This window comes from Oryctolagus cuniculus, chromosome 2, assembly GCF_964237555.1.
Source record: "Oryctolagus cuniculus chromosome 2, mOryCun1.1, whole genome shotgun sequence".
Taxonomy (NCBI): Eukaryota; Metazoa; Chordata; class Mammalia; order Lagomorpha; family Leporidae; genus Oryctolagus; species Oryctolagus cuniculus.
Window position 1 is genome coordinate 78,885,358 of NC_091433.1, and position 21,534 is coordinate 78,906,891.

General features: G+C 46.7%; 2 long non-coding RNA genes across 11 annotated transcripts in view; one reads left to right on the forward strand and one right to left on the reverse strand.

Annotated features, from left to right (window-relative positions):
* Positions 1-21,534, forward strand: part of LOC103352208 (uncharacterized) — a 57,881-nt gene continuing 36,347 nt past the window's right edge. For 2 of the 7 annotated variants that reach the window (XR_011386876.1, XR_011386875.1), the window contains exons 1-2: positions 1-542; positions 8,127-8,233. This is a non-coding gene — a long non-coding RNA (uncharacterized lncRNA). The remainder of the gene's footprint in view (positions 543-8,126; positions 8,234-21,534) is intronic. The other 5 variants (XR_007914041.2, XR_011386877.1, XR_007914042.2 and 2 more) reach the window with 5 other exon arrangements.
* Positions 538-21,534, reverse strand: part of LOC103352207 (uncharacterized) — a 22,727-nt gene continuing 1,730 nt past the window's right edge. For 2 of the 4 annotated variants that reach the window (XR_011386879.1, XR_011386878.1), the window contains 2 exons: positions 21,086-21,201; positions 538-17,296 (listed from right to left, as the gene is read on the reverse strand). This is a non-coding gene — a long non-coding RNA (uncharacterized lncRNA). The remainder of the gene's footprint in view (positions 17,297-21,085; positions 21,202-21,534) is intronic. The other 2 variants (XR_007914044.2, XR_011386880.1) reach the window with 2 other exon arrangements.

The following is a 21,534-nucleotide window of genomic DNA, read 5'->3' on the forward strand; positions in this document are numbered from 1 at the left end:
GAAGAATAACAAATAGGGCTGCTCCCCTTTCTTCTACTCTAGCCTGAGGCTTCTCAGTTTGGGTGTTTATGAAAAATAAAATAAAGGAGAGGGAAGAGGAAGGGCATGTTTGGACAGGACATTCACACTTCGCTTTGCCCTTCAGGGCTGGATTGGGCGAAATGGCTTAACCTGCCTCTTGAGTATTCCGATTGGCTAAGCGATGCAACCGCCTAGCCAATTAGATGGAGCCTCTTGGGGTGATTCCACGACTAGCTGGAAACAGATCCTCACCGTCATCCGGACTCCCCCCGAAAGTCAATCGTGCACCTAACGAGGCATCCTATCATTTCTGGCAGGAGCTCTTAAGAACAGTGCTCGCTAAGGATATCTTTGGTAACATCCCAAGCAGGGTTCTTCTTCCGGGTGTTAGGGCCAAGGTTGCTTTAGCTGTGGTGAATTGGACCGCTTGGGGCTCATCATCTCAGCGGCTGCATCATCTGCGGACTTGGTCAAGGCTGCGAAAAAGCTTAGGACCCACAGTCGAATTCCCTAAGGGCCGGGTAGGGTTTTGTTTAACATGGCTCATGTTCTTATTTCTTCTTGTAAAGTTCCACTCTTAACTGACCAGCAATAGTTAACTCTAACCTTACTATATCTAATATGTATGTGTGTGTAAGATTATCTCTGTGCATCAAATCACAATTCTCATACAGTTGGAAAATCAACAATAGCGTCAGCCTTGTTACTTCTATGTGTGTGCATACATAAATGTAGCAACGTGAAGAGTTAACAGTGACTAGCAAATACAGGGTTAACTGGGTCTGGGGGTGTGGGGAGAGAGTGATATTGTGGTTCCATTTCCTGGTTAACTTTAGATTCGCCAGCAAATGCCTGTTAAGGCTGATCATAGTGTTTGGATCTATGTATCTCTCTATCTGCCTTCTCAGGTGTAACTCAGAGAAGGAAACTGGATCTTTGTTTGCTTAGCTCAAGACCTTGTAGCCCTTTGGGTTAATTCTACTCACCAGTTCTTAGAAAAGGAGTAGTGAATGTCAAACATTGAATGATAGAGCCTGGAAGTGACTTTTTGTCTTAAAATCCTGATGAATGTTTATTTTCTAGTGATTTTTCCCTTTCTTCCAAAATGAGAATGTCACAAAGTAAACAAAAATAAACCCCAACCACAGCCACAGGCGACTGAGCCCTGTGACTGGCTGAGTGGCAGTCACTGCAGGATTTGCTGCATTTGCTTCCTTCCATAGTTTTTGTCATTCAGCTGCTGGATGGCTCTCTCTAGTTGCGAAATTCTCATTTCTGGGCCGGCGCCGCGGCTCACTAGGCTAATCCTCTGCCTGCGGCCCTGGCACCCTGGGTTCTAGTTCCAGTCAGGGTGCCGGATTCTGTCCCGGTTGCCCCTCTTCCAGTCCAGCTCTCTGCTGTGGCCCGGGAGTGCAGTGGAGGATGGCCCAAGTGCTTGGGCCCTGCACCCGCATGGGAGACCAGGAGGAAGCACCTGGCTCCTGGCTTTGAATCGGTGCAGCGCTGGCTGTAGCGGCCATTTGGGGGGTGAACCAACGGAAGGAAGACCTTTCTCTCTGATTCTCTCTCTCTCACTGTCTAACTCTGCCTATCAAAAAAAAAAAAAAAAAAAAAAAAGAAGGAGTTCTCATTCAAAGGCAGTGCATCGTAAGGTACCGTAAATGACACAAAATTCTTTGTCCATTTGAAATAAATGATGTGGTGAAGCTATGTATGCTATTTTTCGAAAAGATTTACTTATTGACTTGAAAGGCAGAGTTAGAGAGGGAGGAGAGACAGAGAGATCTTCCATATGCTGGTTCACTCCCCTGGGGCTGGGCCAGGCTGAAGCCAGGAGCCAGGAGCTTTTTCTGGGTCTCCCATATGGGTGCAGGAGCCCAAGCACTTGGGTCATCTGCTGCTACTTTCCCAGGCACATTAGCAGGGAGCTGGGTTAGAAGTGGAGCAGCTGGGACTTGAACCAGTGCCCTTATGGGATGCTGGCATCACAGGCAGCAACTTTACCCGCTATGCCACAATGCCAGCCCTTTAATGTATGCAATTAAAAGAATAACTTTAGACAAAACTTAACAGTCTTTTTAAGCAAAGAAAAATTCATGAATTTAAAGTTAAAGTCACAATATATTGGAAGATTTGCTCCAATGGATAAGCTGTGAGATTATATAGGCTGAACACAGAAGAAAAGCAGGGAAATTATCAGTTTTTTGGACTTTATCTGGATGTTATGTGAGGAGGCATTTACCTTATTTGGTTATGGTGTAATGAGAAGTTCCTAGTTATGTAACCAATTTGTTGGTTGGCTGGGATTGAGACTTTTTTATGATTATTTTGCTTTTTAAAATCAGTTACAAGAAATGTTTCCGAGCAAAATTTGGGTTAGTTACATCAGAGCTCTGGTTCAGAGACAACCTCAGATTGATGGACTCATTATCTGGTTTAACAATTTCTCCTTTTTGGTCAGCCTCTTAATTTTGAGAGGTGACCAAAGCTTTGGCCATTAGTGCCACTCTCTCTTGGAGTGGACTTCTCTGGTCTCAGTAGGGAAGTCACATGTCATGATGATGGGGTCAGGAACACTGAGAGGTTCTTTCTGTTGCTCTTTATGTTTTTGCCATCTAACTAGAGTGAGGTCACTTCTCACACACACAGTGCATACGTGTATACAAGCATTTAAGACTCTTAATAAGACAATGCCTGAGGGAGACACTACGGCGAATAAGAGATGTCTTATTCTCCTCAACCAAGGATCCCTCAGCCATGGTGCCCATGCACCAAACCAGCTAAACTCAAGGAAACCAAAGAACAAGCCAGGAGAGGAACCTAAGTATTTTAACTAGGTAGCCTATATGTTGATTTCTCCAAACTAAGTTTCTATACTACCAAACCTATTTGCACAAATGTAGCAGAAATTATTGGCTACCACACACACACCCTCGTTTGAGCCAACAGACAGTGCAAAGAAATCCTGTTGTCTAAAACAACTTTAGCAAGGGAATTTAGAGAATCTTGTTGGGTAGCTACAGCCTTTGCAGCAGTGTCAGCTATAGGAACTAATTGTTCAAGATTGATTTCTAATAATCATTTTATTTACATTTATGCCAAGCCAGAGAAGGCACATTCTACCAAACCATGACTATGTAGAAGCATTTATATCTACTGAAAAATTCTTCTTTCTTCAATAATGCCAATTAAGTGGTATCGACCAATTGATTATGGATTGACAGAGTGCTGTTAGAACCCCTAATCCACACGGACCTCTTGTTGTCCACTGAGACATGAAGTCATGCATGTGTATGATTGCTAATGCAATCCTCCCCAGATAAGAACACCTCCTGGGGGGCACACCACCAAGGTCCCTGTGGAATTGTGTGTGTTAAAGTTTGCCAGGAGGGACACACTAATAGCCAACATAAATTCAGAGCACCCGAGACTACTGACAATTAGGGGATGAGCGTTATGAAATTATCTACAAACTCTCAAATTATCTTTCTCTTTGGTTTTCTTATTCAGTTTTTGACATAATGTAACTGAAAAATCTTACCTCTAGGTCTTGCCCACTGTTACATTTAAACAAACAATTGAATACACGGATTTAAAAGTTTAACCTATTGAAAGGGTCAAATGTGCAATCTGAACAAATAGTCATGTTTGGAATACCAGTGACATCTGTTGTAGAGTGATCTAGAGGATCTCTAAGATCAGGTTGGGGTTTTGGTTTAACGTGACAGAGTCAGCATTCAGTTACACTCCCTGAAGAAGCTACTGACAGTGTAATCCTACACATAGCATTATCTTGCCATGCATCCACAGAAAGAAGACACACACACACACACACACACACACACAAGGGCAAGTGGGACAAACGTTTGATGGTGACAGAGAAATATGTTGAGAAAGATATCCACGACTAGGATGGCATCTGCTTCTTGGAAGAGCCTTGTGGGTTTCTTAGCAATACCTGTTTCAGTAGTTTTCTTTCTTTCTTTCTTTCTTTCTTTCTTTCTTTCTTTCTTTCTTTCTTTCTTTCTTTCTTTCTTTCTTTCTTTCTTTCTTTTTGACAGGCAGAGTGGACATTGAGAGAGAGAGAGACAGAGAGAAAGGTCTTCCTTTGCCATTGGTTCACCCTCCAATGGCCTCCGCGGCTGGCGCGCTGCGGCTGGCGCACCGCACTGATCCGAAGGCAGGAGCCAGGTGCTTCTCCTGGTCTCCCATGGGGTGCAGGGCCCAAGTACTTGGGCCATCCTCCACTGCACACCCGGGCCACAGCAGAGAGCTGGCCTGGAAGAGGGGCAACCGGGACAGGACCGGCGTCCCAACCGGGACTAGAACCCGGTGTGCCGGCGCCGCAAGGCAGAGGATTAGCCTGTTGAGCCATGGCGCCGGCCAGTAGTTTTCTTTTTACTTTGTCTTCAGCATCACTTTCATCCTACGAGATGTCATTTTGCATCCTAAGAATTTGTGTCGGATTACCTATGATGTACGGTCTTTAAGAAGTATATGACTTTTAAAAAGCGAAGTCTTTGATCAAGAGTCTTAGGAATGTTCCTCTGAGTCAAATGTGTCTTTAGGGTCCAGGAAGTGGATCATCTTTGGTTTCCACTCAGCCGTCATCTGTTCCCCAGTGTTAGTCACTTTGAGACCCTTTTCCTTACCTCCTGGTATTTTCATTGTGGTCAAAATGAGTGAGGCTACCAGCTTGCGAATTTCTGGACATGTGAGTTTTTACTGTGGTTTCAATCCAGTACCCCAGAAAGAAATCGCAGATCCTCTGTCTGCCACTGCTATCTTCATGTGAATAGATAGATCGTTTATATGTCCATTATGAGAACTCGGAGCACTTCCCATAGTTAGCTATCTTCTGCAAGATTCTGCACAAATTTTAAGAATTGAATCATCCCAACAGGATCACATGAAGCTGGTCTTAGCTTCAGGAAATGTGGGGCTGTGGGAGGCAAGGAGGTAGGTGGGGCAGATAGCTGAATGCAAAGGATCCTTTTGCACACCCTGGGGAAGGTTCTAGAAGCAAGCAGGGGTAGAGTCCAAGAGGGACACAGACATCAAAGGCAGAAGAGGGTGTCATGACAACAGGACATTCCTATAGAGATTGGTGTGTGACAGAAGCTGTCAACGGTGTGGTACCCACAGAAAGACGCTGCGGCGTTCTGAAGACTGGGCGAAGGGCGCGTGTGAGCCCAGTGTGATTCACTGGCACAGAGAGCAACTGAGCCGAACACCAGGTTTGCTCCCTGCTGAATCCAGCCAATTTTGCAAAGGGATGGGGAGGCAGGGATATATAGATATGCTTCATAGCAATGCACAATAGTCACCATCCCCACCATCACTGTAGAGCGTAACCCAGCATTTAGTTTTGGCCTGGCACATACTCACTACTGCTATTGTAAGTAAGGGGGAGACATGACTCCTCTCTCCGCAAGGCTCACGTTCAGGAGCGGTCACACTGCAATGGATTTCCCACCAACAGAATCATGATAAAGTTGTGAACCAAAGTCAGATTGTCCAGATACTTTGTGGTTTAACTGCTGAAGACCAACAGCTCAATTGACTAATTAACTTCAGAAAAAAAAAAAAAAAACTGCTGTAACAAAGAGACTCAAAATGCAAGGGCTAAGGTGAGTCACAAGTTGAGTCCCGTCTCACTCTATGGTTGGGGCAGTGCTCCACGTCCCCAGTGATGCGGGAATCCAGGCTGCATCCCTGTCGTTTATTCTTCATCCTCTAAGCCATTTTCCTTGGTTGCGAAGGTGCCATGGCCAGACTGTAGCCAGCAGGAAAGGAGAGGAATGTGGAAGGCACACTTGGGAGGTGGGGCAGACCTCCCAGAGGGAGCACACTTGTCTTCTATTGGCAAGAGTGTGGCCCATGGACACCTTCCACTGCAAGGGGTCATGGAGCTGAAATCTTTGCCTGGGCTGCCTATCAGCTACGACATGAGAGAATTGATGAAGAGCCATCCTGTGGATAACAATAAGCTTTTGAAGTTCAATGATTTCCAGTGTTGTAGTTGTTTGTTAACTGGTTTAGTTTTCTGGGAGAATTTTCTAGTGTTCCTTAAGATAGTTGCTGTTGCAAGTCTAGGGTTGGAGATTTCAGGTTTGAAGACCAGGATGAGAAAAGAGCAGCCTGTAGACAGGAAAGGAATTCTTTTTTTTTTTTTTTAAAGATTTATTTTATTTATTTGAACAATGGAGTTACAGAGAGAGGTAGAGACAGAGAGAGAGCAGCCTGGTCTTGAACTGGTGCCCATATGAGATGCCAGCGCTTCAGGCCAGGGCATTAATCCCCTGTGCCACAACGCCGGCCCCAGGAAAGGAATTCTTAAAGATGAGGGGGAGACAAGAAGGAAATCATGGAGGCAGGCAGACAGGATAAAATCGATTAGATTTGTGAGCTGGAAGACCACGCCTTGACCACGTCCCCGTGTGATCTCATCCCCCTACCTGACCCCACCTGTATGCCCACCTGCCAGTCAGGCTACGCGACCCTCCCCTTTGGAAGTGGATAGAAGGCCTGGAACATGGTGGGCCCGGCCCTACTTTTGCCATTGTTGACCTTTGTTGCCCTTGTTGCTCTGTGCCGTGGGGGAGCATGGCCTTTGGGCCACCCGTGCACTTGACCTTCACTTCAGTACCTGTGCTGAGCTGCTCATAACCAAACGCTCGCTGCACGTGGCTCCTGGCCTGCTCTCTGCTTAGGGTGGCCCCAAGTTCATTTCCAGACTTCCCTTTCTCCTTAGATAGAGCCCTCGCTCTCCTATGCATTTCTCTCACTGAATAAAAGCTTAAGAACTCACCATGTTGTCTGGTCTACTTGAGCCAGTATTCAGAATTCTCTGAATTCATGGCAAGGACCCACGCAGCTTATTGATTTCAGAAGTATTAATAAACAGATCGGTTTCAGAAGGGTAAGGGGGTGCATGAACTCCCCACAGAACGAGAGCCTGCAGGAATATGAGCTTTTAGTTTCCGGTCTGCCTTCGTCATATTATGACCTCTTTTGCCCCAAAGATCCCCTCTCCCTGGAAAAAAAATTGACACCCCCCCAAAAAGCACTTTATCCAAAATGTGTAAATTCCAAGGTGGCAAAGGCTTTCTGGTGCCTTTATTTTCTTCTGGGCTCTACCTCCATGGGATATGAGATGTCCTAAGTCTTGCATCCCAAAAGACTCTATGCTCTTGGAACTCTGGGTTACTTGAATCTTAGAACTAACTGCTGTTGTGCACAGGGTACTCAACCAGGCGGGTGTTCCAATGGAAACATACAAATTTGTGAAATTTATTTACACTCACTTATCTTTTAATGCAAGTCAACGACATCATTCCCACCTCTCATGACACATTCTCTAGGACAGAGTTCCAAACTCATCACTGGCCATTTAGCAAGTGTCTTCTCTGATCCTGTGATTTGCTGCTGTTACATTTGAAGTTGACTGTGCACCTGCTGGGAAAGACATAACTAGGACTCACATTCAGCCCTCCTGGCCTGCTCACAAGGGAAGATTTTTTGCCATAAAAGGTGAATTGTGAAGTAATAGCCATGTGGAGCCAGAACAGTCAATGCAATTACCCTTTGGTACTTTTTGGGCTAATGATATTTAAATCAATTTGACTGAAAAAGAAAAAATAAATGTCAAACCAAATACCAAAGAATGAATAATCTACCACAAGCTCGCTGGACTCACAAGCAGGTCCCTGTGCTTTGAGATTTCTTTGAGAACCATGTCAATACACTGGTCTCATGGTAATTGAAAACCTCTAAAAACCAACACTTATTTTGTCAAAGGCATGAATGTAAATCCAAGTTGGCCTATGAGCAAATTAACACAAAGTCCTGATTATGCTCACACTGGAGAGTTAGCAATTTTTCTTAATATTTTAATAAAACAGTTTCTCCTGAAAAACTCAAAGTACTAAGGAATCGTAAGAATTGGAAAGAACTTGAGAAATTCTCTTAATTCCTTCATCTTACAACTTTTGAGACTGTGTCCCACAAAAGTTAAGGGGCTTGTCCATGGTTACAGTCAATGTATGCTTCCTGACCAATTCAGTGATTTTTTTTAATTGCCTGTCTTGATGCTCTTGTCTTAGGTCTTCCCAGTTCTCTATCTTCCATTCCATCATTAAAAAGCTCCATTCTGAACAAACTGCTCTGAGCTTTGGAGAAGGAAGAAGTTTTGAATTTTCTACTTTATAATGTAAGTAAATGCCGACTAGAGTCACCTTGTCTTTGTGACATAAATCCATGCGTAGAGACACACGGGCCAAGTGATCAGGTTGTTCAATGAGGCCAGGTTGAACCTCTATGGGAGCTAGATAAGTTCTCATGGGATCTTCAGTGAAGAGATGATGCAACCCTGGCGGTCTCAGAATTCAGGAACATTCCTAGCCTAGAGGGTAAGGAAGCAAACCATGGACACACAGTATCCACCGAAAGCCAGGCCCATTTCAGAAGCCAGAAAATAGAGAGAGAAGGAATTGCATTGTAAAGATAGGAAAATAAGTGAGGACAGGAGCAAACTGGTGGAGGGAAATGACCTTAAAAATGAAAGGATGGAAGGTGTAGAGGCAGACACCTGATCCCGAACAGCTGGGATAGATGGGGTGCACCAGGTGGTCAGTCCTTAGACAGCATAGGTTAGAGGCCAGAGGAGAAATTTCAGTCCTAAAGTACAGTTCCAAGTCTGCCTATGACCTGTCTCATTTATTAATTCACTCATCCATTCATACATCCAATACTTATGAACACTCACTGTTTATCAGGCACTGTATGAGTCACGAAGGGTTAAGTCAATGAATAAGGCAGGTGAAGTCCCTGTTCCCACAGGCCTCACAGCCTTTCAAGGAGACAGATACCCAAACAAATCACTATTCAATTATTTCTTTATCTTTGTAGCCAAAATTATGAAGAGATAGCACAGCATACAATGAGAACTCTTGAAAAGGGCACCTAACTTAGGTGGCAGACAAAGGCAGAATTAAGATTGGTTTCTAAAATAGAAACAAATATGAAATATTTCAAAAAGTTCATAGAAAACGGAATTCAAAGATTAGCTTATTTGGTGCAAAAATAATTGAAATCATGCATATGAGGGGTCTTCAAAAAGTTCATGGAAACACATATTATGAAAAACCTACGTGTGCATTTAAAATTGTTTTGCAACAAAATAAGTATCTTTTAATGGAAGATTTTCACAAACTTTTGAAAGTGCCCTGATACGAAATGGAAGTCAATTAATCTGCATTTTACATTTATCGATAACATAAAAGTTACTCATTAACAGAGAAAAGCATGCCCCTGAACTGGCCATGTGTACTAGAAACCTGGTGACAAAGGCGAGAGGGTGGGATTCCACTGGGGAAGCCAGCAAACACAGGAGAACTCGGGTCCCCAGGCTGAGGGGTGACAAACAAAAATGAGGTGTCCTCTCACCATCACTGACTCTGGGGCTGAGAGCCTGTGAGAAAATGGGTCGCTGAACACCAGAAAGGCTGCAGTGCAGCCTGAAGTCCAATTCTATCTGGCTTTCCTGCTCCTGCTCGGATTCCTGACCTGTACTTTGTTTCTCCATTATTGAGGACTACCACGCACCCTGTTTTTTAATTCTCAGCCCCAGGAACCTGGTATTTGTGCATTGTCTCTAGACTTCTGCATATTTCTATATGCTGGGATCTTTGCTGGCAAATATCTGGCCTGGACAAAGTCTTGGCCCTTCCTTATGAGGTCTTGCTCATCACAAATACAGACACTGGTTTTGGACTTAACCTCTCGTGGGCAGACATTCCAAAGCTCTGCAGAATTCCCAAGGAGACCCACACCTCTCAGGCCAGATGCTTGGGCACCAGCCTTGCACCTGACCGGGGTTTCTGAGAACGCTGCCGTGATGTGTGACTTGGCCCTTTGTCACCAAGCCATGTTCCAGGATTGAGGTTCTGAAGAAGCCCCAGCTAGCTGTGAATTCTGCAGCATCCGAGTTCCCCACCCAGAGTGCAGCAGAGAGCCCGTGGGGCCACCTCTGTGGTGCCAAAGCCTCCCCAGGGGTGAAAGGGAGGGCATTGGACAAACTGAGTGATTTCACTAGACAGCAAATACTCCTACTATAAAAGGCATCTATATGACATATATGCATGGAAAAATACAATTAAAAGATAAATTTTGGTGCAAAATTTTTGAAATACATGCATGTGAGGAGTCCTTAAAAGTTTGTGGAAAATGCACGTGATGAAAAAAACCTATGCCTGGATTTTGAATTTTTGCACTAAAATAAACAGCCCTGGTCACTGATGGCGGAGGTGGTGGTAACAGTTAAGCCAGGGTTAGTAGTCACGTGTACATTAAGGCTTCAGCGGGGATTCCTTTGTTTTTAAATTTTAATTTGCTTTTGTTTATTTGAAAAAGAAAGAGACAGAGACACAGAGATCTTCCATCTGTTGGTTCACTCCCCAAATGCCCACAATGGCCTGGTTGGCCAAAGCCAGGAGCCTGGAGCTCAACCCAGGCTTTCCATATGGGTGTCAAGGACCCATGTGGTAGGGCCAAGCACCACCTCTCAGAATGTACGTAGAAGTTTGGACAGGAAACAGAGCTGAGACTTGAACCCAGGCAGTCTGATTTGGGTTGCAAGCACCCCAAGTGGTGTTTTCATCACTGCACCAAGTGTCTGCCCCCCTTGGTGGTGCTGCTTATAAAGACCACTTCTCATTTCTCTCAAATGATGTTTCCAGGACCTTTCCCCCATAACTATCAAAAGAAGTGTATGGCCGGCGCCATGGCTCAATAGGCTAATCCTCTGCCTGCGGTGCCGGCACACCGGGTTCTAGTCCCGGTTGGGGCGCCGGATTCTGTCCCGGTTGCCCCTCTTCCAGGCCAGCTCTCTGCTGTGGCCAGGGAGTGCAGTGGAGGATGGCCCAAGTGCTTGGGCCCTGTACCCCATGGTAGACCAGGAGAAGCAACTGCTTCCTGGCTTCGGATCTGTGTAGCATGCTGGCCGCGGCGGCCATTGAAGGGTGAACCAACGGCAAAGGAAGACTTTTCTCTCTGTCTCTCTCTCTCACTGTCCACTCTGCCTGCTAAAAAAAAAAAAAAAAAGAAGTGTGTACTCTTAGCTCCTGCCTGCAAGAGGGAGTAACTGGTTATTCTGGGAGGCCCTTTGACCCACCACTGGCAGTCAGGGGTTAGTATGGCTTTGGAAGAAACTGCGAGTAAGCAAAGTTTTCCCAGATTACAGGGATAACGGTGATGTCACTATTTACCAAGGGCTTACTGTGTGCCAAGCACCGTGCTAAGTACACGAAGCACAGGATCTCATGAAATCCTGATCCTTGCCCTGTGAAATAGACCTGCTAGATCTCGTTGTCTGCTGGAAGAAGCGAGAATTCAGAGAACTTGAGTTTCCTGCAGGGTCACTCAGCTGATGGGTGGTGGGCTGCTCCCCACAGGGGCCGCTCAGCTCATCTGCCCTGCAAAGACCAGCCAACCCTTGGTCCAGAGTTCCTTGCTGAAATCCTTCCCAGGCCAGCTCCGCTTGGGCTCCCAACTCCTAACATGGCTGCTTGGTGCAGAAGAAACCTGTGAGCTAGAACCAGACAGGTTTGGGTTTAAAACCCAACTCACCACTTAGAACCATGCCATCTTGGGCAAGTTACAGTCTCTTTAGCTTTCAAGCTCTGGACTCACATGTTCCTCCCTTGCTCCCTGGGAGCCAGGGTTTGAAATGGGCAATAAACAAACAACAAAGGTAATTAAGCAGAGCCTTGATAAATTCTTCATGGGGGCTGCTTCTTGGAGCCCCCAGCGTGTGTCAGCTACGGCTGTGCTTGATCCGGGCAAGGTTTCTGCTTTTATTGAAGCAACCGTCTGCTGGAGGGTGTTCCAGTCAGTACGATCAGCGGTGGTAAGTGCTATTCAAGGACCTACTCAGGGATAGGAAAGAACAAGGAAAGATTCCTCCGAGGAGGTGGCCTTGCACTGAGATCCGAGTGACAAGAAGGAGTCTCTCCGAGAAGACCAAAGCAAAGGCCGAGAAACCTTGGACAGAGCTAAGGAGCAGAGCAAGGCAGTGAAGGGGCAGTGTCCAAGGTGAAGCCAAGGAGATAGACAGGGAGTGACAGCATCTGAGGTTGGGGCCGACTCTGTGGCACAGTGGGTTAACGCCCTGGCCTGAAGCTCCAGCATCCCATATGGGCACTGGTTCAAGTCCCGGCTGCTCCACTTCTGATCCAGCTCTCTGCTATGGCCTGGGAAAGCAGTAGAAGATGCCCAAGTCCTTGGGCCCCTGCACCCGTGTGGGAGACCTGGAGGAGGATCCTGGCTCCTGGCTTCAGATCAGTGCAGCTCCGGCTGTTGTGGCCAACTGGGGAGTGAACCATCGGATGGAAGACCTCTCTCTCTCTCTGTCTCTCCTCCCTCTGTATAACTCTGACGTTCAAGTGGGAAATTGGATCAGGGCCACATGGGGTGCGTTGACTCCTCCTTTCAGGCTCTCTCCGAAGCTTCACCACATGGCCCCATGCTCATTCAGCATCATGATGGTCAGTCTATGGTACGTAAATTTGACTTCCCAAGATGATCCATCAGGGGAGATGGTTAATGGAGGACTGAACACAGAGCTGTCCATGCAAAGCTATTACAAACTGATCCTCTAGAGTTTCCATACGTATGTTTTACCCCAGGGCTGACCTAGTACCAGATCAGATTCTAGACCCCAGGTTCTGCTTTGCATTGGAAACTTTAGTCCCTGCATTTCCATGGAGGCCCTTCAGAGAGTCCAGGTGTAGCGTGCACCCTCAGAAGACCCTGAAGTCACCACGGGAGCCAGCAGGAGCTTGAATCCAGGCATCAGGCAGGGAAAAGTGTTTCCGGGTGGCCAGCTGGGCCATTTGCATCGTTTTCCCTCAGAAACTGGAAGGTAAACTGAAGGTCCCTGATCTCGAAGATCCTCGGAGCCCAGCGAGAGCCTAGTGTAGACAAAGCCGGAGCCGGAACTGTGACTAAATCGCAACCTGGGAGCCGTGTGTGGCAGGGAACTGGCTGAGGACCTGGAGCCAAGACAGAGCAGCTCCGCAGTTCCTGGGAAGTCTGGATTTGCTTGCTCTCTGACTAGGCCAGCAAGGGCCAGGCTGCCACTCCACACCCTGGGCAGGGGGCCTGGAGAAAGGAGCCACATGCCACGCTGGCATGTTTGACACATCTGGATGTGGACTGACCGTATTTTAGGCATGAAAAAAGTCTCTATGTACACTTTTAGATAAGAATAGCCATGTGATATTATTCGGGCCAAAGTCTCGCCTCTGTTCTTATATAATCAAATCAAATGTAATTTCATTCTGAAACTAGCAAAGAGGCAGCTAAGTGTAACACTGTTTGGCCAGCACTCAACTCTGGCATGAGCGTCAAAAAAAAAAAAAAAGAATTCTAGTCTTTTCTTTCACACAGAAAGGTCAAGTTCCCTACCTGAATTGCATCTCTCTCTTTCTCTCTCTCTCTCTCTCTTTCTCTCTCTCTCTCTCTCTCTCAAGATTTATTTGGAAGACAGAATGACAGAGAGAGAGACAGGGAGGGAGGGGTCTTCCATTGACCGGTTCATTCCCCAGATGGACGCAACGGCTGTGACTGTGCCAGGCTCAAGTTTCTTCCAGATCTCCCACGTGCATGCAAAAGTCCAAGCATTTGGGCTGTCCTTGGCTGCTTTCTCAGATGCATTAGCAGAGAGCTGGATCAGAAGTGGGGCAACTGGGACTCGAACTGGTGCCCATAGGGGATGCCGGCATTGTAGGCAGTGGCTTTACCTGCTGCACCACAAAGCTGGCCTCATCCCTTTCAAGATCATGGCTTAGCAGTTCTTTGAGATCAACTTTGTCCCCCAAACCTCTAAAACCTTCATTCACAGATTTACTAATTTTTAATGTTTCTTTGTTTATTTTTATTTACTTGAAAGGCAGAGTGACAGAGAAAGAGAGAAAAAGACAAAGACAGAGATTTTTCTGTCCACTGGTTTATTCCCCAAATGCCCACAACAGCCAGGGCGAGGCCAGGCCGAAGCCAGGGGCTGGAACTCGGTCCAGATCTCCCACGTGGATGGCAGGGACCCAAGCACTTGCGCCATCAGCTGCTGTCTCCCTGGATGCAATAGCCCAAAGCTGTATTGGAAGCAGTGTCGCTGGGACTTGAACTAACCCTTCCATATTGGATGTGGGCATCCCAAGTGGCAGCTGAACTCACTGAGCCACAGTGCCCACCCCATATATATTCTTTTTTTTTTTTTTAGATTTATTTATTTATTTGAGAGGTAGAGTTACAGACAGGAGAGGGAGAGACAGAGAGAAAGGTCCACTGGTTTACTCCCCAAATGGCCGCAACGGCCGGAGCTGTGCAGATCTGAAGTCAGGAGCCAGGAGCTTCTTCTTGGTCTCCCATGTGGGTGCAGGGCCCCAAGGACTTGGGCCATCCTCCACTGCCTTCCAAGGCCATAGCAGAGAGCTGGATGGGAGGAGGAGCAGCCGGGACTAGAACTGGCGCCCATATGGGATGCTGGTGCCGCAGGTGGAGGATTAACCTACTGCGCCACAGCATTGGCTCTATTCTTTTTAAGCTATCGACTGACTCATATACAAAGGTTCTTCAAAATTTTATGGAAAATGGAACTAAAAGATAGCTTTATGTTGGTGTAAAAAAATCTTGAAGTCCATGCATTCTCCATGAATGTTTTGAGGACCTTCGGTATGCATGGATTTCAACATTTTTCTGCATTGAAATAAACTTATCTTTTAATTCCATTTTCCACAACTTTCTTGAAGTACCCTCGTGTGTTTGCAATGGCTTGACGTTGTGGGGCACAGTTCCTGATCTTGGGGATATGAATTAGAAGCAGGGCTATTGAAGTTGGACCCTTTGATGTTTCTGGCACAGAGGAAAACACTGTGAGACAGAGGGCATCTGGGAAAGCAGACACTCAAACATTTGTAAGCCGAAAGAATAAAGCATTGTGTGAGCTTCAGCAGAGGAGGCACGAGCCCAGGTGGTTCCCTCAGGGACGAGGTTCACGACAGGCTGGAAGAGAGGGCGGAAAAGCTCCTGGGAGTTAGAGCCCTGGATTCCAGACCAGCCCCTGCATGTGCCCGGGAAGGCATCGGACAGCATCCTCTGGACCTCCACTGCTCACCTGTGCAGGGAGGGGCTCAGTGGTGAGCTTTGTTCTCACGGTGCTCTTCGGCCAGCTCCTTGGTGGTCACAAGACTGACCAGATCTCATCGACTTTAATAAACATCCCATCACCCAGGGCAGGTGCGGAAGGAGCTGTTCTCCAGAAAATTCTGTGACCCATTGAGTGCTCTTCCCTGTGCCTTAGAGAACAATTTACAAAGAGTTAGAACCAAATACAAGAGACTTCGAAAACCATAAACCATTTTCTTTTGATTCATAAAGTGGATCAGGGCCCACAAGCTGCTCTGATCTTTTTGTGAATGAAGGCTCAGTAGCAAGAACTTCTTCTTAGTCAAGACTTTCCTTCCCACAAATTCAGGCACTTAGATCTTTTTCTTTTTTTGAAAATTGTTTTCTTTTTTTTTTTTTTAGTTTAGGAAGCTAACATTTTAAACATTTGCCACATTTGCATCAATTATAGACATCATATACATATCCATATATACTATTTTGTCTCAAAAAGAAAGATGTCAATATCACAAAGTGAGCGATTCGTGACAATGATCATAACATGGGAAAACAGGGTATATTGTCACTTATTTATGTATATTTGAAGGACAAAGAGAAAGAGAGCCTGAGAAACAGACATACAAGACATAGACCTGCCACTTACTGGTTCATTCCCCAAATGCCCACCTTGGCCTGACTAGCCAAACTTAGGATCCAGGAACTCAATCCAAGTCTCCCATGTGGGTGGCAGGGGTCCCAGTACCTGAACCATCATCTGCTGCCTCCCTGAGTGTGCATCAGCAAGAAGCTGGGGTCAACAGCAGAGCCAAAAGGAACCCAGCACTTTGATAGGGAGCTGGGTGTACAAAGGGTGTCTTAATTGCTGGGTGAAATGCCTGCACCCAGAATTCAGATTTTGAAGGCATCTCCATTATTATCCTTGACCATGTTTCCAAGTTGGCAGAGCTGGTCATGGAGGAAACCTAACTCTTCCACTCCTCAGGGCCCTGTGCACCTCGCTGCCTCTCACAGCCTTCACAGCCCAGCCATGTGCCATGCTGTGGGGTGGCCTGGCACTGCTCTGGGTGCTGAGGGTGGAGCAGCAGGCAAGCAGCCCAGCACCCTGCTGTTGGTGAGAAAGACAGAAAATACAGGAAGAAGTCATTCCAGGTGTCCACGGTGCTCTGAAAAAAGCAAACCATAGCCATGGGGTCAAAAGTGGGCCCCAGCGATGGGCAATTCAACCTGGAGGGGAGCGACTGCTCTGAGATGCTGCTCTTCAGCTGTATTCATTGGCAGAGCCAAAGACCAATCTGGAAATCCCTTAAGAAAACATACTATTACCCAATACAGGCGGGAAATGCATCGTCCTTGTCCGTAGAGTGACGTGGGTTCTCCAGATCCATGAGTCAAGGTCTGAATGATGAGAAGGAATGAGCCACGTAGATATCTTGGGAAGAGTCTTGTAGGCAGAGAGAACAGCAGGTGCAGCCGCCCAGAGGTGAGAACAATAGGGAGCCAGGCCTGGGGTGAATGGAATTTGGAAGCAAGAACTGTAGTGGGATATGGAAGGTCATAATGGTTAGTGGAGGCCAGAACTGCAGAGACCAGTTGGAAGGCACTGGAAGATATCAGGCAAGACAGTCATAGGATCCAACATAGTTTGTTTTTTTTTTTTTTTAAGATTTTTTTTCATTTGAAAGAGTAACAGAGAGAGAGGTAGAGCCAGAGAGAGAGAGAGGTCTTCCATCATGCTGGTTCACTCCCAAAATTACTGGAACGGCCAGAGCTGAGCTGATCCAAAGCCAGGAGCCAGGATCTTCTTCTGGGTCTCCCACAAGGGTGTAGGGGCCTAAGGACTTGAGCCATCTTCCACTGCTTTCCCAGGCCATAGCAGAGAGAGCTGGATCAGAAGAGGAGCAGTCGGGACTTGAACTGGCGCCAATAGGGATGCTGGTGTTAGAGGCTGGGGCTTTAACATACTGCGCTACAGCACCAGCCCCCGACATAGTTTTAAAATGTGCACTGGCTATTGTGTGGTGAATGTGCAGAGGGCAACATGGGATAGGGGGATCAGCTCGGAGGGCAGGTGAGGACAATGTGGCAGGACCTAGGAGACAGAAGAGGAAGATAAATGCAAGGATTGAGAGTACTGTAAAAATCATGGCAACAGGACCTGCTTATGGGATGTGAAGGACAAGGAATTCAGCAGCTACCAAGATCAGGGCACAACAGGTGTCTTAGCAGGGAACAGTAAGTGTAGTTTCAGATACGTTAGGCTTGGGTTGCCTGTTAGACGTAAATGGTTGGAAACAGTCTCTAACTTAGTCTAACATTTGCCCCTGGTTGTCTGAGTTAAATGAGGTTTCCTGCAGCATGCTCTAGAAACTCAAGTTCTTGCCCGAGATCCCTGGACAAGCCATTGGTTGTTCTTCCGTGGCGACAACGATGTCAGTCCTCATTCTGAGATGTTCCCCCGATCTGTGTTGTCCCCTTGCTTTTCCCATCCTTTTTAGACAATCACAGGCACCAACGGTGGGAAATGGGACCCAGTGAGTCCTAGTCCTGGACGAGGACCTTCAGGGACCCTTGGCTGATCTGGGGGTCAGCATTGAGGCTTCTTCTAGCAGCCATCTGTCTGCCAGAGAGAGGAGGAGATCTGGAGCCCCTGGGAACCTGGTGAAACTGAAGGAGGGCCTGAGAGAAGAGAGCAGATGAGCTAATTTCCCCAGGGACGGGAATCTGGAGGAAGGGAGGGTTTTACCTCGACTTGGTGGAAGATGCAGGTTGCAATGATGAAGAGACATGTTCCCCCCCCCCCCCCAGATATGTGAGTAGGAGAAGGTCCGAACTTGGGGGAAGGGTATATATATCAAGGGCTATCACTTCTCGGCATTTTGGCTAAGATCAAGTGTCGTATCAAGGGCTAAGAGGCCAAACCACAGCAGGGGTTGTGTGGATCTGAATGCCCAAGACTCCGCGTATGGTTTTCCCTTGGGATCTCTGTGCAGCTGACACTTCTAGGATCACTTTGCAGCTGGAATTTGGTCCCTCCTGACTAGCAGACGATTTATAAAAGGGTACAGAGCTTGGGAACTACAGTTGGAGGTCCTGAATGTGAGGCCTGACTCTGCCATCCACTGTCTATGAATTTGGACTTCTGACTTAAATCCTCTGTGTCTCAGCCACTTTAAAATGGGGGCAGTGGCAGCTGTTACTCTGTAAAGTTATTGCTGAGATAAAAAGGCGTTAGCATGTGCGAAAACCTCTAAGAAGTTTCCAGAACACATTACTGCTATGAAAATAGTGTTTCCTATTGTCATTTCTTGTCCCTCCAGCTCCTTGTGAGACAAAAGGGGCCGAATGGAGCATGTGACTCCGTCACGTTGTCTTGTCATCTGGGTAGGTGTGTTCTGGAGCTCTCCCCCCCACCTCCCCCGGTGGAGGAAGGGGAGGGAGACCACATTAGTCACGTAGTGTAAAACACACTCCCTGACTCTGCCTCCTAAAAGCACTGCTGCGTAGTTCACCCTGCCTGCAACGCGGGCAGATGGTGCGATCCCTTGAAGCACCACTATGAGGTTTCTGGAAGCTTTCTAGATGGCATCGCATTAGAAAAATGGGCTCAGCAGAATCCTGTGGTAGAAAAATCCACGCCTGACCTTTACCACGATCCCCTTCAGCTTGTGCCGTTTCTCTCCCGACGAAGCCAACTTTAAAAAGTTATTTTAAAATGTAATAGGATGAATTATCAATCCATTAAAGGAAACAAACCCATTCTAATTAACAACTGTTCATGAGAAAATTGCTCACTGCTGCAGGGCTAGATAAATGCTGGAGAAACTGTGCCAGCAACATGTTCCAGTTCAATTATTTTGTCCTCACTCAGCCAACTAATTGATGTCTGATCATTTTGCCTGGTGGGTGTTGATGGAAAGGGAGTGATTTCTCCCCAGGCTGGACCAGCATCGTGAGCGATTTCTGGACTGTGGCTCAAGGAACAAAGGAAGTGACAGGGGGTACTCCCCGGACCAGTGTGTCCCTGGGCCAAACCCCATGAGGAAAAGGAGACGGAGCAGGCCATCTATGTGAGATGAGAACTGGGATTGTCCCTGGTCACCTGTCAGCCTTGCCGCTGGCGGTTTGGACCCCAAGGCGGCCTCTTTGACTTAGTAAAACTCTCTGCTTTTAGATGCAGAGGCAACCATGTGTTTGGCAAAGAGAAACCAGGTGTTGATTTTTCTCCTTCTGTTAGCGAAATAGCCGTGACCGTCACAATGAACGCTGCTAAAAAAAAAAAAAAACGAACTCCAGGTGATTGGTTGAGCACTTCATCTCATTCTCTTTCATGACCTTGATAGTTAAATGGTTACTTAATGAAGGAGCTTTAAGTGCTGTTGCTTCATATTCAAGAAGCACAGATATCCATCTCCATGGTGAAGCGGAGAGAGGAGACGGTCTGAACAGCCAAGTAGGGAGTCACAGACCAGGGACACAGGATCTCGGCACTAGCCAAGACAGAGGTGGGTTCTGCAGCTCATTGTCTTCATAGTACAAATCCCAGCCGCTCCCATCTGCTTCCCTTCAAAATTGTTGTTTGTGTAACTTTAAAAATATCACAGGACTTTCTGTTTGGTAGAAAAGCCTTCGTGGAAACAGAAATCGCATGTTGAGACTGAGAAGCATCAAAGAAACACCTTGCCATACTGGACATCTCCATGGATCTCTGCTGGACAGCCAGCAGTCGCTGGGTTCTGAGTAGCTACAACTAGACTCTTGCCACATCAGTTGTTGATATTCATCAAGGGGACCCATGCTGTTAGGGGACAAAACACACTTGTAGGGGTTTTAGAGTTGGGAGGAACTTTGGATGAAGCTCTGGTCCAAATGTAGAAGTTGAGAACCTTGACCTGAGTGACGTGGTTCGTTGGGGCAGATCTACTAACCAGGTTGTCTGGACTCCTATTTCAGCTCTTTCTGCCCCATTGAAATGTCTCTCAGGGAACACACTTGAGTTGCTTGAGCTAGAAGACTCAACAGTAGTATTCAACCTGCCCTGTACATGAGATGGGTATCTCCCACCTCAGAGCCCCCCTCACTCTAGGTTCCAGTACGGAATTGCTGACCCAAGAGGGAGGGTGAGGTACAGGTGGTGATTTTGACAAATCCAAAGAACAAACTGGAAGCAGCTCTAGAGCATCCTAATGGCCACGGGACTTCCAAGAAATCTAGCTGGCTTGTGACTGATAGCCTTTAACAGCCTTCAGACCAACAGGAACTGAGTGACAAAGAGGAGAGCTTGGTAGGAAATGCTGTTTCATCAGGGGGAAGTTCACAGAAAGGTGAACTCTGGTTATGTGTGTTTAATATAGCAAACACCCACTGAGTATTTCTAGGATGAATTGTATCTTTTCCCTTAACGATCAGAAGAAGAGCTGGTACAATTGGAGAATAGTTGTGTTTATAAAACAAGTCACTTGCCTTCCAGTTCCATGTCAGGTGCTCCGGTGGACCCAGAATGAAAATAGAGAGTATGGGCCGGTGCCACGGCTCACTAGGCTAATCCTCCACCTAGCGGCACCGGCACACCGGGTTCTAGTCCCGGTCGGGGCGCCAGATTCTGTCCCGGTTGCCCCTCTTCCAGGCCAGCTCTCTGCTATGGCCAGGGAGTGCAGTGGAGGATGGCCCAAGTGCTTGGGCCCTGCACCCGCATGGGAGACCAGGATAAGTACCTGGCTCCTGCCATCGGATCAGCGCGGTGCGCCGGCCACAGCGGCCTTTGGAGGGTGAACCAACGGAAAAGGAAGACCTTTCTCTGTCTCTCTCACTGTCCACTCTGCCTGTCCAAAAAAAAAAAAAAAAAAAAAGAAAAAAAAGAAACTAGAGAGTAGTCAGGCACCTGATCTCAGGAGACGGCAGACAGGTTCACTTCCCTTCTTGTTTTCAATGGCGAGTCATGGGGGAGAAGGAGCTCGTCATCTTCTAAGAATTTCCAGCAATTTCTAGAAAAGTATTCTGACAGACACACAGGAAATAGTTGTTGAGAAACGAACTAATGAATCAGTGGAAGAATGACTTGTAGCACGTCAATTATTTGATCTCTGAGGAATTTTGTTGGGTTTGGTTGTTTTTTTTTTTTTTTTTTTTTCCAGTTAACTGAGCCTTCTCCTATTGATATGAAGTAATCTGTTTTAACCATGCTACGTAGACAGGTCCTCGTGTTCCTCTTGTCTTAAGTACATTGTGCTAAATATAATTCTGCCTTTTCTGAGAAGTAGCATTGCTTGTTATACAACTGTGACTTTGAGGCTTTGAAATTTGAACTAATGGCTTTCCCAGATAGTAACT